General features: G+C 39.5%; 1 protein-coding gene across 1 annotated transcript in view; it reads right to left on the bottom strand.

Annotated features, from left to right (window-relative positions):
- CTSO (cathepsin O) overlaps window positions 1-14,529 on the bottom strand; it is a 237,158-nt gene that overhangs the window by 32,610 nt on the left and 190,019 nt on the right. The window lies entirely within an intron of this gene.

The raw sequence follows: 14,529 nt of genomic DNA, 5'->3' as shown, positions 1-14,529 counted from the left end.
TGTGCCCTTCTCTTTTCTTAGATAATCTCTATTGTAAACAAGTAAACAATCATCAATAGTCTCATCTCCAGAGACAAGTGTGCTACAAAAAAAAAAAGCTATTTCTGCTGCATTTTTTTGTTGTTAAATTACCTCATATTTTTTCATGTGTCTAGATGCCCTTTTCAGATTTTCCTATTTAAGTTTCAACACTGTGAAGGTAGAGACTGTTGCTTTTTTTCACGTTATCCATAAGACATACTAGAAAGGTCTGTGAAAAGTGAGCATTCAGTAATTGCTGCTAATTGCCTCTGTTCTCCACTTCACTTTGCTACTACCGACCTGGCCAGAGTCTCTTTGTCTGAATGAATCCCACCTTTGTTAGAGCTCATAATTATCCTTTTGGAGGAAGTGAACATTGCTATTCAGACAAGCAGTAAATATGCAGCTCACAGGGAAGGAGCAGTGCTCCAGAGAGCACTTGAATTAAAAAAAAAATGCAAATTAAAGGTTAAATTACTTTATTATTCTGAAATTCAGAAAATCCAGACTTTGAACCTGAGACTGGCTTTATGTGACTGGCTTAACATATCATCAATTCACACTTTAGTAACTGATGGTTTTATTTTTTAAATCATAGCAAAATGATTCAAAACCTGGGAAATTTTAGAAAATTAAAAATAAAACCATTAAATTAACATAAAGCTTTTTTTTTTTTTGTCACGGATAGGTTAGAGCATAAATACTTTTGAAATCTACTCTAGCTGCAAATGTGAAATGCTAGTTCTGAAGTTTTTGAAAGTTGTAAACCATAGGATTTGCATGGCATTATCCATTAAAGAGGCTTAGCATAAGGGCACTAGTTTTCAAATAATTTTTTTTTTGATGTAAAATAGAATATCTTGAGAAACAAAACAACTTTCTGTTCAAGTGTGCTATTTCCTACATGTTAAATATAAATACAATTATATTTTTTGAACTGTCAAATTAAAGCCCATGCATTTGAAAAATCTAAACGATGCCCTTATATCTTTTCCAAAAAGGAACAAACTTTTGTAAATTTCACAGGCATGCTTATTATCTGTAGTGATCAGGATTCCCCCTAGATTTCACTTTTCTTCTCTGTGCCATAGATTTCTCTCACATGTACCTAGGGGAAGTTTCTTCACACAAAACAATGGTGACTTAATTTCCAGCTTTATAGTTGTTGAAAACTTTTTCCCCCCATTATTTCTGTATCATTGATGAGGGCGGTACCATCATAGTAATACAGTGTGGTAAGTTTTTCATTGTATTACATTAAAGCAACAAATAATGTCCAAAATTTCTTCTAGAAATTACCAAGTAAATAAGGTGGTTTTTGTTTTTTTTTTTTAAGATTTATTTATTTATTTATTTATTTATTTATTTATTTATACAAGCACTGGATACAGTCAGAAGCACGAGAGGGTGAGAGAATTCACCAGAGCCAGAGTGGGGAGCAGAGCAGGCAGAAGGACCGAAGTACACTGCTGAGGGGAGCAGCGGGCGGCAGGAGAGGTCTGCGCGCCATGTGGGACCCTCCTCCGGTGGCCGGGGAGCAGCCGGGGATCGAACCGGCGCTGCAGAGGCTGCGGGCAGCTTCGCAACCCAGCGCTCAACCACTGCGCCACCAGGGAGGCCCAGGGTGGTTTCTTTTCTTCTGTGATTTACATTGGAGGAGATGGTCATTCTGAAAAATTTCCAGTGACCTAAGTGTTTGGTAGTTCAGTCTCTTAGTCCAGTGGTTATTAGAAAATTCCAGAGAAAACTTTGGAAGAAGGTACAGTAACAGACAATAGATAGAAAAATCACACTATAGTTTTAAAATCATCCTGCAAAGGACAGAGGAGCCAGAAGATGAGATGGAGGGCCTCCCCTGGTGGCGCAGCAGTTGAGCGCTGTGCTACAAAGCTGCCCGCAGCCTCTGTAGCCCCGGTTCAACCCCCGGCCACCGGCGAGGGTCCCACGTGGCACACAGACCTCTCCCGCAGCGCCCACTGTTCCCCTCAGCAGTGTACTTCATCAGTCTGCCTGTTCTGTTCCCCGCTCTGGCTCTGGTGAATCCTCTCACCCTCCCACACTTCTGACTGTACCCAGTGCTTGTATAAATAAATAAATAAATAAATAAATCTTAAAAAAAAAGAAGAAGATGAGGTGGAACAGTTGGACATAAACGACTCATTGGAATCCTACTTGGCTCCCACATGGCATAGTTGCTGAGCTGAGGGCCAGGAGGGCCTGTCACTGCATCCACCAAGACACTGGTGAGATGACCGTGCCTCACAAGCCAGTGTACACAAGCCAGTGTACCCAGTAGAGAATGTGGGTGTCTTGGGCTGCACCAATGAAGCAGAGGCTGAGCCTGACCTTAACTGAGATGAGCACCATCTCCAGTTAGTCAGCTGCTGGTTCAGTTAGAGAAGCAAATTAGCACACCAGAGAAGGAACCACACTAGTTGCTCCTGGGAAATACCTGTCTGGCCACTCTAAAGCTAGGACTGGCATGGACCTCAGGGATAGTCTAGACCTGAGAACTCAGTCCCTGTGCTCCCATAGGGTCCCATGACTAACACATCACTGTCTTAGAGAGGAACGCAAGGACTTCTGGGGAGCAGAAATAAAAGGCTGAATCCTTCCTACTACCTTGTGAGAGCTTCTGATGATGACTCACCATCTATAAAGTAGCTCTAGGAGGTATGTGACAAAACTACAGAGAGAGACAACTGTGCACACTGAATAAATATTTGTGTTTCTCACTATTTATTCAATTTCATTATTTCTCATACATTTCTTTGCCATTTACACTTTTGTGAGATCAGAATCCAGCATTAACACATTTGCCTGTGTTTCAAAGTCCATGACTTGAATCTAGCAGCTAAAACTAACAATGGCACATACCCTGCATTTAAGAGAGACCCACCAGCAACTGCAGCCAGGCGCCAGCCAAATCAGTCCCATCAAAATGAGAACCCCCAAATCTCCAAGACTATATGGAAGAATGCTTGAGGGGGAGGGGAAGGAAAAGTCATCAGACTTCTGGGAAGCCTAGTGTTGGTGAGTGCCCCGTACCTGCAGTTCCCAAGCTGGTTGATGGAAGGGAAGGTTAATGGCAAGGGTATGAAAGACGGAGGGTGGCTGTGAAAACAGAAAACAAGGGGAGTGGGCAGTCTAGCCTGCAGTTGGACACAAACTCGGGTAACACTCCCCCTTCTCAATCTGATGCCCTAGTGAGCAGGGAAATGTGCTTGGGAGAGAAAGGACAGGCCAGGAGGAGAGAAGAGGCACCAAGCCATCTGTGCCCACCATTTTGTCATGCTTGTTTCTCACATGTTAAGTGGAAACTTCCAGAGGTTGCTGGGCTCAGCTGTCTTTCCAGTATGCTGACTACATAAGGGAACCCCAGTACAGTGGTCCTGGGTAGGCTCCCCTGGGCTGGAGTTGGAGGCTGCTGTAGACTGAAGACTGAACCAGCCTAAGCTTCTGACTTCAGGGAACTAAACACTAGGCTCTGGAGGGTCTTCCAGGGACCCCACACAGGTGCCCCAGGTCGGGATCAGCCCCGGGTTGTGTGCCTCACAGAAAGCACTGCCGTCCAGTCAGCACTGGCTAGAAGAGCAACAAGCCACATGGGAGGATGCAGCTGATCCCTGTTAAGATGAAGTAACATCTTCCCTGCCCCCCCCAGTCCACCCTCCCGGTCACCACGATCCAGGGCTTAACGTTTACAAGGCCCTGGGGGAGGTAGTGAGAGCACTGACCACGTCTTTTTTTCTAGACCATTTCATAAGCAGAGTCAGGGATGACAGAAGGGAAAACATGAATGAGATATGAGACTGGAATTTTAACTTGGGCTGGATCAAATTCTAATAAGGAAAAAATATTCAGAACTTGCGAAATCTGCTGGAGATGACTTTCAGGGATGGAAAAGGAGATTCAAATGAGTATGGCTGGGAAGTGATTGGAAAAAAAGATAAAGCCTTTTCACATTTATAGCCTCAATAAACTGCTTTTCTAATGAATGAGCAATTTCAAATTTAGATCAAAGTAATAGAAACAATTTTATGAGGAAAGCAGAAAGAAAAAAACATTTATTGAGTAGCCATTAACAGGTAGATGGTTTGCTAAGAGTCTATATCTGTTATCTTATTTAGTCTTACAATGGGTTGCATAAAATTCTCCTCATTTAAGTAGTGAAACCAAGACTAAGACAAGTTAAGTATGTTACCCCAAACACAAGGCTAATGATGAATCTGGAATTAATTTAGGTAGCTATGCTGTCAAAACCAGTACTTATTCTACTTATCCACTGCCACCAACTGAGATGGACTGTTAGACATACTTGGTATCATGCAATTTGCGGCAACATGGATGGCTCTGGAAGGGATCATACTCAGCGAAATAAGCCAGAAAGAAAAAGAAAAATACCGGATGGTCTCACTCATAGCAGGAATCTAGAAAACTTAAATAAGGGACCAGGAAAATGAATAACTATAAGAAAGTGAAAATCAAAATCAACAAAAAACTATGAACCAGAGACACTTTTTGGGGGGTGGGGGGCGGGAGGGGAGGGATTGGGGTCAAAATAAGGGGGTTGCAATTGTATGGAGAATATAAAAATAAAATTTATTATTAAAAAAAAACTTTCATTGTGTCTGCTTTCTGCTTCGTGTTTAATCGAGTATGAAAGTCATTCATTGGGTATTGTAGACTTTAATTGGACATGTCAAAGGTATATGATAATTCTTTGTCAGTTTAAATGCTAATTACTTACAAAAAGTATAGAGTCTTGCCTTTGTTGTGAATTGCCTTTGTTTGACTGGTGTACTTAGGTGCCATGGAGATGATATTCACATACAGATGTTAACAGGTCATTATAGACCCTGCCTGTTCTTGCTCTCACTGAAAATAAAGACTTGTGTTAGCGTCATGGCACAACGCCATCTGGAATTGACTCAAAACTTCCCTCCTCACACACTTTTCACTTTGAATGACTTGTTTCTGTTTTGTCTGCTTCTGGTTCATATTTCTGAAGTTGTGTTTCAATATCTACTTTGAAGGGTAGATGGTAGGGTAGGAAGATGCAAGAAGAAAGCCTGGACAGAGAAAGGGCATTAAAAAAAATCTTTTGATATTGCAGATTCCATTGAACAGCCCTGAAGGCAATAATTGACTGAGGGATTTACTCATATATTTTCATCTTAAGAATTCCAAAATTGTATGGTAAGAGATAGAATTGGACTTTTAATGATGAACTTAATGTGGTATATACACATGCTGACTTTCACTGATGCAAATATGAAATTTATATATTATAATGCAATGTTATTTCAATAAAAAATAAGATAAATAGGATTCCCAGATGATATTCTTCTATTCCCTTATCTCCCCTCAGTTGGATAATTTCCCAATTTTGAGAATTCATATTTATTCTGTGTTCAGAATTTGATTAAATTTTTCTGTTACATTAATTTTGGATCTAAGACTGCTTGAAGTTTTGTTTTTTTTATTAGAGGAGGGCTGAATTATATATAAAAAAAAAGAAATAGATTCTTCAATTACATCTGCAATTTTAAGATACAAGCCTTGAAGTTGCAATCCCAGTATTCACACTTGTCTCACTTTTTGGGAACTTTAACACAGCTGTACTCCTGAGGGCTGACTTAATGTTAGAAAAGTGGCCTTAATGAGGGAGATGACCAGATAATCTTATTCATCTTTGTTAGGTTTTTGAAATCCTTCTTATAACAAGAATAAGCACTCATTTTTGTTTCCCACTCTTTTTTACAAAAGTATAATAATGAATGCTTTATAAAAGCCAATAAACAAGAAAAACATTCAAATAATCACAAAACCCTTGCTTTGCTGATGAAGATGGCGATGTTCTGAAATAAAGTTGGCCAGAGGACCATTCAAAATGAGATAGGTGCTGTATGGATTCTGAATTTGGAAAATGAAAGATGATTTGGGATTGCCAATGAATAATATGTAAAACATAATTAATATCAATGTCAACTTATTAAAATTTCTTTGTTGGGCCTCCCTGGTGGTGCAGTGGTTGAGCGATGGGTTGCAATGCTGCCTGCAGCCTCTGCAGCGCCAGTTTGATCCCCAGCCACAGGGCGAGGGTCCCACATGGCGCGCAGACCTCTCCTGCTGCCCGCTGCTCCTCTCAGCAGTGTACTTCATCAGTCTGCCTTCTCTGCTCACCCCTCTGGCTCTGGTGAATTTGCTCACCCTTCCGCACTTCTGACTGTACCCAGTGCTTGTATAAATAAATAAATAAATCTTTAAAAAAATTTTCTTTGTTTTTTACAATGACACTGTTTTCCACAGTAAATCTAAGTTCTGTTGTGTGTCCAGAAGAAAAAGTTATCAAGACCACCATGATTACCTTGAATGCCACTACTATCAATTTTAAAGGTCACTTGTGGCAATATCCCTAACCCAATGTCTGTAGAAATTGGAAATTCAGAAAGTCACAGGCTATGATCAACATTGGCCAGTCTGTGTTAAGAGGCAACAGAAAACATCAGCTGGTTAGTTGAAGAATTAGTTCGATGAACACTCAATTCGCTGCACCAGTTAAGTGGCCACGTGTACTGGATGACTATATTATCTTGAGAATCTATTTACACTCTTAAGTTAAAAGGATAGGAACAGTCTTCTAGAATCACTTTCAAAAACGATGATTGATATCAAGTTCACTTAGTATTCCTATGAGCCCTCCCTTCCAAGCACTATCTCCATCCTACTGAGTGGTTATTTGAAAAGCTCAGTGGGCAAAAACTCTTTGAACTATATTTTTCTTTTTAGCTGCATGAGAACATCTAAAAGTCCATCTCCCATTTTCTTTCATGGACACTAACTCAGTTTGACAGTCTTTACCCAAGAGAACTATATATCACAATGTGAACTAGAGTTAGCCAGACATTTAAATGCTCTTTCAGCCCTGAACTTACAAGGCATTTTTTAACTTTTATTTTGTTTGTAGACTGCTGTTCAAGGTAAGCGCCCATGTAAAGCAACTGCCTTTGTTCCGCATGCAGTTCACTTCTATTTGTTAGCTAGACAACCTAATTTTTTTCTTCTTTATTACACTGCATAACACTTTAGGAGCCCTAGAAAGTCATTTTGATTTCTTTCCCTCTCAATATTTTTCCATTTGTGAACTTATGACAACCAGATGTTCATCACCACCATGAAAATCAAATGATATCTGATAAATACAAATTGTGCACATAAAATTATGTGCAGTTTTATCTATGAAGTAGAATGCACACTAAAGGCTTCAAATAGCCTGAATTGAAAAGTACTATTTTTTTTTCCAATAATTTTCAACTTACTCCAAGATTGAATCCATCACTCCACTCTTGGATACCATGATGATAGGAAACCTAGAACATTGTGTATGTGTTAGCTCATTTAACTTGCTGGAGGAAATTACATTTGGAACATGTAGTTTATATTCTTATTTGGTCCTTCTGTCCTTAATTGCATCATGACATTCTATGTGTTTCCAATTTCAATAAATAGTTGTAACCTGATAAAACCATCTTTGATCTCTTTGTTTTTTAGTGCCAAACATTTGGACGTTTCTTGAGTGATTTGATTTGCTAAAGCGATGGAGGCTTGGGTATCTCATCAGTTTTCAGTCTAAGGAATTATTACTAAGTAAAGACCTTATGTTCATTCGTCAAAAGTATCCCTTAGGATCTTAATGTACTTGACATTGTTTCAGGATGTACATTTTGCTATTGAGTAATTTCCCTTCCATTGGGGGAAAAAGGTATATGCACAACACAATACAGTCTATGAAGTTTTGTAACAGAAGGTGAAGAAAAAGTGTTGGAGCCTCCAGAGGAAGAAGAGGTTGTGATAAAAGACTTTTAGTCCAAAAGAATGTGAAATCCTTGAACAATAGTGAAGAATTTGCTATACAGAAATGAGACAGAGGAGGGAAGTGAGCAAGACAACCGGACACAACACACATTCCAGTGGCTTGGCTTTTCTCCTTAGAACAAAATTCAAGCTCCTTTTTTTTTTTTTTAAGCATTCAAAACCCAAATCTGTGATGTTTCCTCTTGGACTGAACTTCAAAATGTAACACCTGAGCTTCATTCACAGAGACCTTGACTTATTTTATCAGAAGGAAGTCCTAACATGAAGCCAGAGTTGGGGATGACTAATGGTCTGGCCCCAACTCCCTTCAGACCACATTCCCCACCATGTTCTCCTGTGCACACTGCACTCCTCACATGCCTCCACCTTGGCTTCTGTGTCCAACAACACTGTTCTGACTGAATGCAGTATCTGGTTTGCTATTTCTGTGATAACAACAACAATTTGCATTTACTGAGCACCCACAACCTCTCAGGACTTGTGGAATGTCTTAACTCACGTAATCCTCCCAACATGCTTATGACTTGTGCCAATTTCACAGCTGAAGAACGTGAGACACAGACCTGTGATATTGTCCACATGGGTGGGAGAGATAAGGTTTGAGGTGATGAAGTCAAATCTTAGGACCCAGACACTAACTACCTTCAAGCACCTCTTTTATTTCTTCCTTCAGGTCATTTAAATGTTTATCCATATAACATCTTTCCTGAGAAGCTCTGCTTGACCATTCTATCTAAAATATGGCCAACCTTTCTTCCTACCACTCTCTACCTTGCAATTATATGTTAATTTATATATTATACATTAAGGCTTTCCTCTATTACCATATATGTACCACGAAGCTGAGTACAACTCTTTGTTCACCACTCAATCTCAGAAAAAGGGCACATGGCAGGTTTTCAACAAATATTTGTCAAAAGAATGAATTTCTGCTGTAAAAGATATTCAAGGGGGAATACAGTTTCTCAGACATTTTTCTTTTCTGGCTAATGTCTGGCATAATGACTTTGTGACGGGAAATTCCTAAGCAAGGGCTAAGATTAAGGGCCATGTGATTACATACATGCAGTCCATATTTCAAAATTCCAAGAACCTAACTCTAAGCAGACACCTGGTTCCGGAGCTCACAGCCTGTGTCCCGGCAGCAGCAAACTCTTGTTCTGTGTTTCCTTCTTATGGGGCCTTCCGAGTACGTGACTGTCATCCTGAGACTCTGGCCCACCATGCTAGCCTCCAAATTGCTGGTGGCCGTTCAGGTTGGGCAATGGTGAGGATTCTGGCAAGTGACCCCTGAGTCTAAATCTGCAGGGGCCTCTGCCAGTGGCCTTCCTGTTCTTCAAAATACAAACAAGACTACGAGCTCCTCCTCTGCACCTAGATGCGTTCTTGTCAAGGGCATTTCTGCAGCTGCTCTTCTATCTTACCATAGTGAGGGGAGAAAACCTAATGGTGCAAACACAGACAATAGAGTTGGAATGGTGACTTCACTTCCAACTGTGCCACTTGGTACCAGCGAGTCTTGTGTTAATTTATTCTCTGAGCCTCATTCCCTTCTTTGTAAAATGGAGACCAATGGTGATTACATTATAGAATATTTTCAGGATAAATGAGCTACTATGTATCTAAACCACCACATTTGTAAAACTATGAATAACAAGAGGTCTGCCTCTCAGGTCTGTTGTAATGGACATGGATTGAAACACGTCTAAGGCATCTACTCCCAGACTGGCACATACAGAGAAGAAAGCGTATCTGGTGCTGACCCTGGGGCCACTTCACCTATGAAGTGCCTTTTGTCAGATTTACAAATAATTGATCGTTTGAGCCAGTAGAATCATGGTTTTGTGTATTGGTCAGTGAAAATCACCCTACCTGAAGTGTTGTCCATGGTGTAGGACAGGGAACTCCAGCATGTCACACTGAGATCCTGGGGCTGGGAGTTTCTTTCTCCCCTAGACTGAAGTTTGAGCTCTGTTTATGAAGCTAGGAGAACCTCTTATGTAGACTGACCATTCTGCTTTCCCATGAGTGAATATTTATAATTTAATCCAGGTCTCTACATTTAAATGCTCTTCAATTTAAGACCAGTATAGCTGATAACAACCACTGAGCACACAGTTTTGATCACAGACATTATTAAATATTTTAGAATTATGCTGGGCTTTAAAAATCTTCATCTTAAGGTAATACAACAGGGAGAGCTTTACATTTTTGCTTCCTTCCAAATCTAGCTCCCAGGGCTAAAATTCTAAAGTCTAGCACATGCACTGTTTAATTATCTAAGAACTACTGAATTCATTTGAGTAAAAACCAGTTTGATCGATGGGTCCAGCTGTGATCATTGTGTAGCACACATTTTCTGCTTGAAAATGTTGGCTGTGCAGCTGTCATCTGGAACTTTAGAATGCACTAGTATTAAAATGCCAAAGCTGTTTTACAGGCCTGTCTGTATCAATGGGAGAAATGGTATTCTTCAGGGCAACTTCAATATACAATTTGTTACATACTCTAGTGATGCTGTAATCAGTGTTAATGTTTTTGTTTATCTTAAATTCCTGGATTAGTCTAATTGAGCAGTTTAGAATGGGGTTATCTCAGGATAGTTTTGCCTGGTAAATGAATATTTGTTGAAATCTTACTTTTCTTCTGTCTACATAAATGCTGCTTATGATGGGAATAGGATTCCATTCCCACAATTGGAACGATTTATTAGGGAGACCATATGAGAAAGGGCCAGTCCACCATTTTTCTCACCAAGACTGTAACAGTGACAGACACAAATGCAGGGCAAGATGTAGGAAATGTGTCTCTCTTTGAGTTGGGAACATGTGGAGACAGTGAAGCAGCAACCTCCAGGTTTGTTCTTGAGTCATTTCTGATTGTACTTAGTGTTGGGAACCTGCAGCCATAAAGGGAGTTGGAGTTTTTGGAGAATACCTGCTCACTCTGCATATGGAATTCCAGGACATAAGGAGCTCTGCAAACAGAACTTCTTGCCAGAATTGACTCCTGTTCTCTGAGGACGTACTGGCTTCTGCGCACGTTCCCTACTAACCAGGAAAAATTGTTTTTAGCAGTAACTTATTAATCTGTATAAGCAAAAACATAATTGGGTGCTATTTTCTTGTTCCTTTGTTCATATCTTCAATAAAAGCTTGGGCTGGGAGAGTGAAAGGCAGAGCTGCTCTCAGTGGCTCTCCCCAGCCTTCCCCCATTGCAAATTCATTTAGACTCCGAGTCTTCATTAATGGCAGAGAACTTCATCGGCTGTCCTGTCTGCAGCAACTTAGGACACATTAATTGGGGTTATTCCCATCTTCCATGGAAACTAACTGCCAGGTGCCTTGTAATTTACAGAGCTAGAATGGAGATGTAGTTTCTATGACAACTTTATGGAGAAGAAGAATCTAGGGTTTGCAAATGGCCAAGTAATGGATGACAAAATTTTTATAGGACATCATTTCCAATCATGTTTACTTGAGCTCTTCCTCTGTCCTGTCCCAATGGCATGGTTATTTCCCAAGTTGGTAGAAATAAAACCAATCTAGATATGAGTTGGCTATTTTGATGTCCAACTCTAAAAAATACATCATTTATGTAATTTCAGGGCTAATTTTCCCATTGTCAAAATGGAGGAGAAAAAATATGAGGTGGCTGGAAATGTTTATTTTTGACATGAAGGGAAGGTGAAGACATTTCTTTCAAGTTCCTTGGCTCTGGAGTCTTAAACCTTAATGACGTGGTTCATTAGAGAAAAGGGTATTTTTTTCCACTGAGGATATTTCTACTCTAAATCTACTCAGATGTGTTCACCATAGCAACAACTTGTGACTTTGATCAGCACAGGTTCAGCAAATGCTTGCTGCTGTGTTTAGGACTTTTCAGAAAGAGAGGAATTAGTTGTAGACACACAGAAAACTTGGTGAGATATTTATTTTAATGATCATTTGACTTTTTTGGACATTAGTCTACGTAAAGTAGATAATCCTCTATAACTGTCACAGTTACTTTTTCTCATAAAATATCTTGACCTTTGTTGTTTTTTTTTTTTATCTGAACAGAATTTTGCAAGTGTGAGTTCCCTCTTTATTCAATTATGTCTATCTCTTGCATATCACTTTAGCCACTAATGATTTCATTAGTTCTTTTGATTCAGAGAAAAATTTTCTTGCTATTGCTATTTTTTCCAGGTCTAAAGTTGAAAGGTTGAAGCTTGTTCATATTACCTATTGGTTAGTAGGAATACGATCCCACTGCAGTGGAGCTGAGGCTGATCGCATGAGAAGTCTTAGTAAGTATATGAATAGTAAGTATTAAAATTAAAACTCTGAACAATTTAGAAGAAAACAAAGTGGAAACTCTTCATACCCTTGAATTTAGCCTTTTATATGATACCAAACGCATAGGCCACAAAAGGAAAACACAGATAAATTGGATTTCATTAAACCTGAAAGCTTTTCCTGCATCAGTGAATACTATCAACAGAGTAAAAAAGGAACTCACAGAATGGAAGAAAATATTCACAAATCATATAGGCGATGGAGAGCTAATACCCAGGAAATATAAATAACTCCTACAACTGAATAACAACAAAACAAACAATACAATTAAAAAATGGACAAAGGATTTGAATATGTTTTCAAAAAATGGTATACAAATGAACAATAAACATAAGATGCTAAGCAAAACGCATCACTAGGAAAATGCAATTTAAAGCCACAGCGATGTGCTACTTTATATCTATCAACATAGCTATTATAAAAAAAAAAAAGGAAAATAAATACTGGTGAGGAGATGGAAAGATGGGGACCTCAGCACATCCTGCTTAGGTTGAGAAGTTCCGAGGGCCCAGATGGATTAGAGTCTGTGAGTTTCCTTGCACTTGTCCATAAATGGAGTCTAGTTGTGGATTTGGCTACAGTTTTCAATTTTTTTTTAAAGATTTACTTATTCATTTATACTAGAACTGGGGTACAGATCAGAAGTGCGGGAGGGTGAGAGAATTCACCAGAGACAGATCGGGGAACAGAACAGGCAGACTGATGAAATACACTGCTGAGGGGAGCAGCAGGTGAGGCAGGAGAGGTCTGCCACACGATGTGGGAATCTCCCTGGTGGGGAATTGAACCGGCGCTGCAGAGGCTGTGGGCAGCTTCGCAGCATGATGCTCAACCACTGCGCCACCGGGGAGGCCCCTGGCTACAGTTTTCAGTAGAGTACACTGATTTTCTGATACCAAGAGAAGTCCCCTCAATTTGCACATTACTACTTTTTTTTTTTTGTGAGTTTTCCCTTAATGTTTAGAACTGTTAGAAATGTATTTCCTCTGCCATTTCCTTCCACACCATTGCTAATAATAATCAAGTGGATTATTTTGCTTTTGGTGGCTTGAGCCCCATCCACTTGCATTTGGAATTCTTGGGAAATTCCTTGTCATTCATTTTTTTTAGATGTAGTCTGTTTGTATCTATCTATCTATCTATCTATCTATCTATCTATCTATCTATCTATCTATCTATCTATCTATTGATCTATCATCTATCTTCTCTCATCCATTTATTTTTAGCTATCTCTCTTTTTGCTCTACTCTGTCTTTGTGGTTCTACCACAAAAATTTATGAAGCTACTATTAACTTCCCTTGCTCAGAGTGAGCACTCTGGCTGCTATGATATGTGGCTGCAAGTCTTCTTGGAAACTGGACTATCCATTGTAACGCTATTGCTATGGTTCAGGTGAGAGAGAGATGAAGGTAGCCTGGATACTTCACAAGTGTGATCAGAGGAAGCCACTTGTAAAGATCAACTTTTGGGTTGAAATCAGAAGACTGAGACAGCCACATGAAGAGTCGGCAAAAATAAACAAACCAACCAACAAACAAACCAACCAACAAACAAACCAACAAAAACACCTCCAAACAGTTACAGGCATACATGTAGGTGATGGTGGCTGGTGGGTAGCAGTAGAGATAATGGTCCAGGGAAAGACTAGAGAAGTAAATAAGAGCCAGATCGTGCTTGCCCTCTGAGGGGCTTAAAATGTACTCGGGAGCCATTTCAGATCATAGCCTATGGTCTAGACAGTTATAATAGGAGACAGAGTGAAAAAAAAGACCAAACAGAGGTAGAAGGAACTCACTGTTACATCAGAGAGAAAAGAACAATCTAATTTGACATGGGAATTGGCATAAATCTTTTAGAAAAACAGCATTTGTGCTTCAGAGTAAAGTATGATTTAATTTGATTTGGGCACTGGCATAAATCTTTTTAAAGAAAATACAGCATTTTTGCTTTGAAAAAAAATACAATATCAGTAAATGGAGAGAAAGGAGATGCGTGCTTACAAGAGCTTTTAGTTTGTGAATAACTAGTTCCAATGAAAAGTTTGCTATTGGACAGTGTATTAAATAACATGCAATAAATACACACTGTCTCACCCCAAATAAACATATATTTCACTCTCCCCCCAAAATAAAGCATGTAGTTAAGCAATGTTAAAATAGCCCACACCTAATTCTACCTCTACTCATGGATGATACATGACATATTAAGGAAAACTGTTGACAACAGACATATTTATACTTTACTTGGGGAATTTCTTTGTTGCAAACAGCTTAGAGGACATTGATTACG

Source organism: Talpa occidentalis, unplaced genomic scaffold, assembly GCF_014898055.3.
Source record: "Talpa occidentalis isolate TD23 unplaced genomic scaffold, MPIMG_talOcc4v2.1 talOcc4.8, whole genome shotgun sequence".
In the NCBI taxonomy this organism is placed as follows: domain Eukaryota; kingdom Metazoa; phylum Chordata; class Mammalia; order Eulipotyphla; family Talpidae; genus Talpa; species Talpa occidentalis.
Note: the sequence above shows the minus strand (reverse complement) of the source record. Positions and strands in the feature narration are given on the sequence as shown.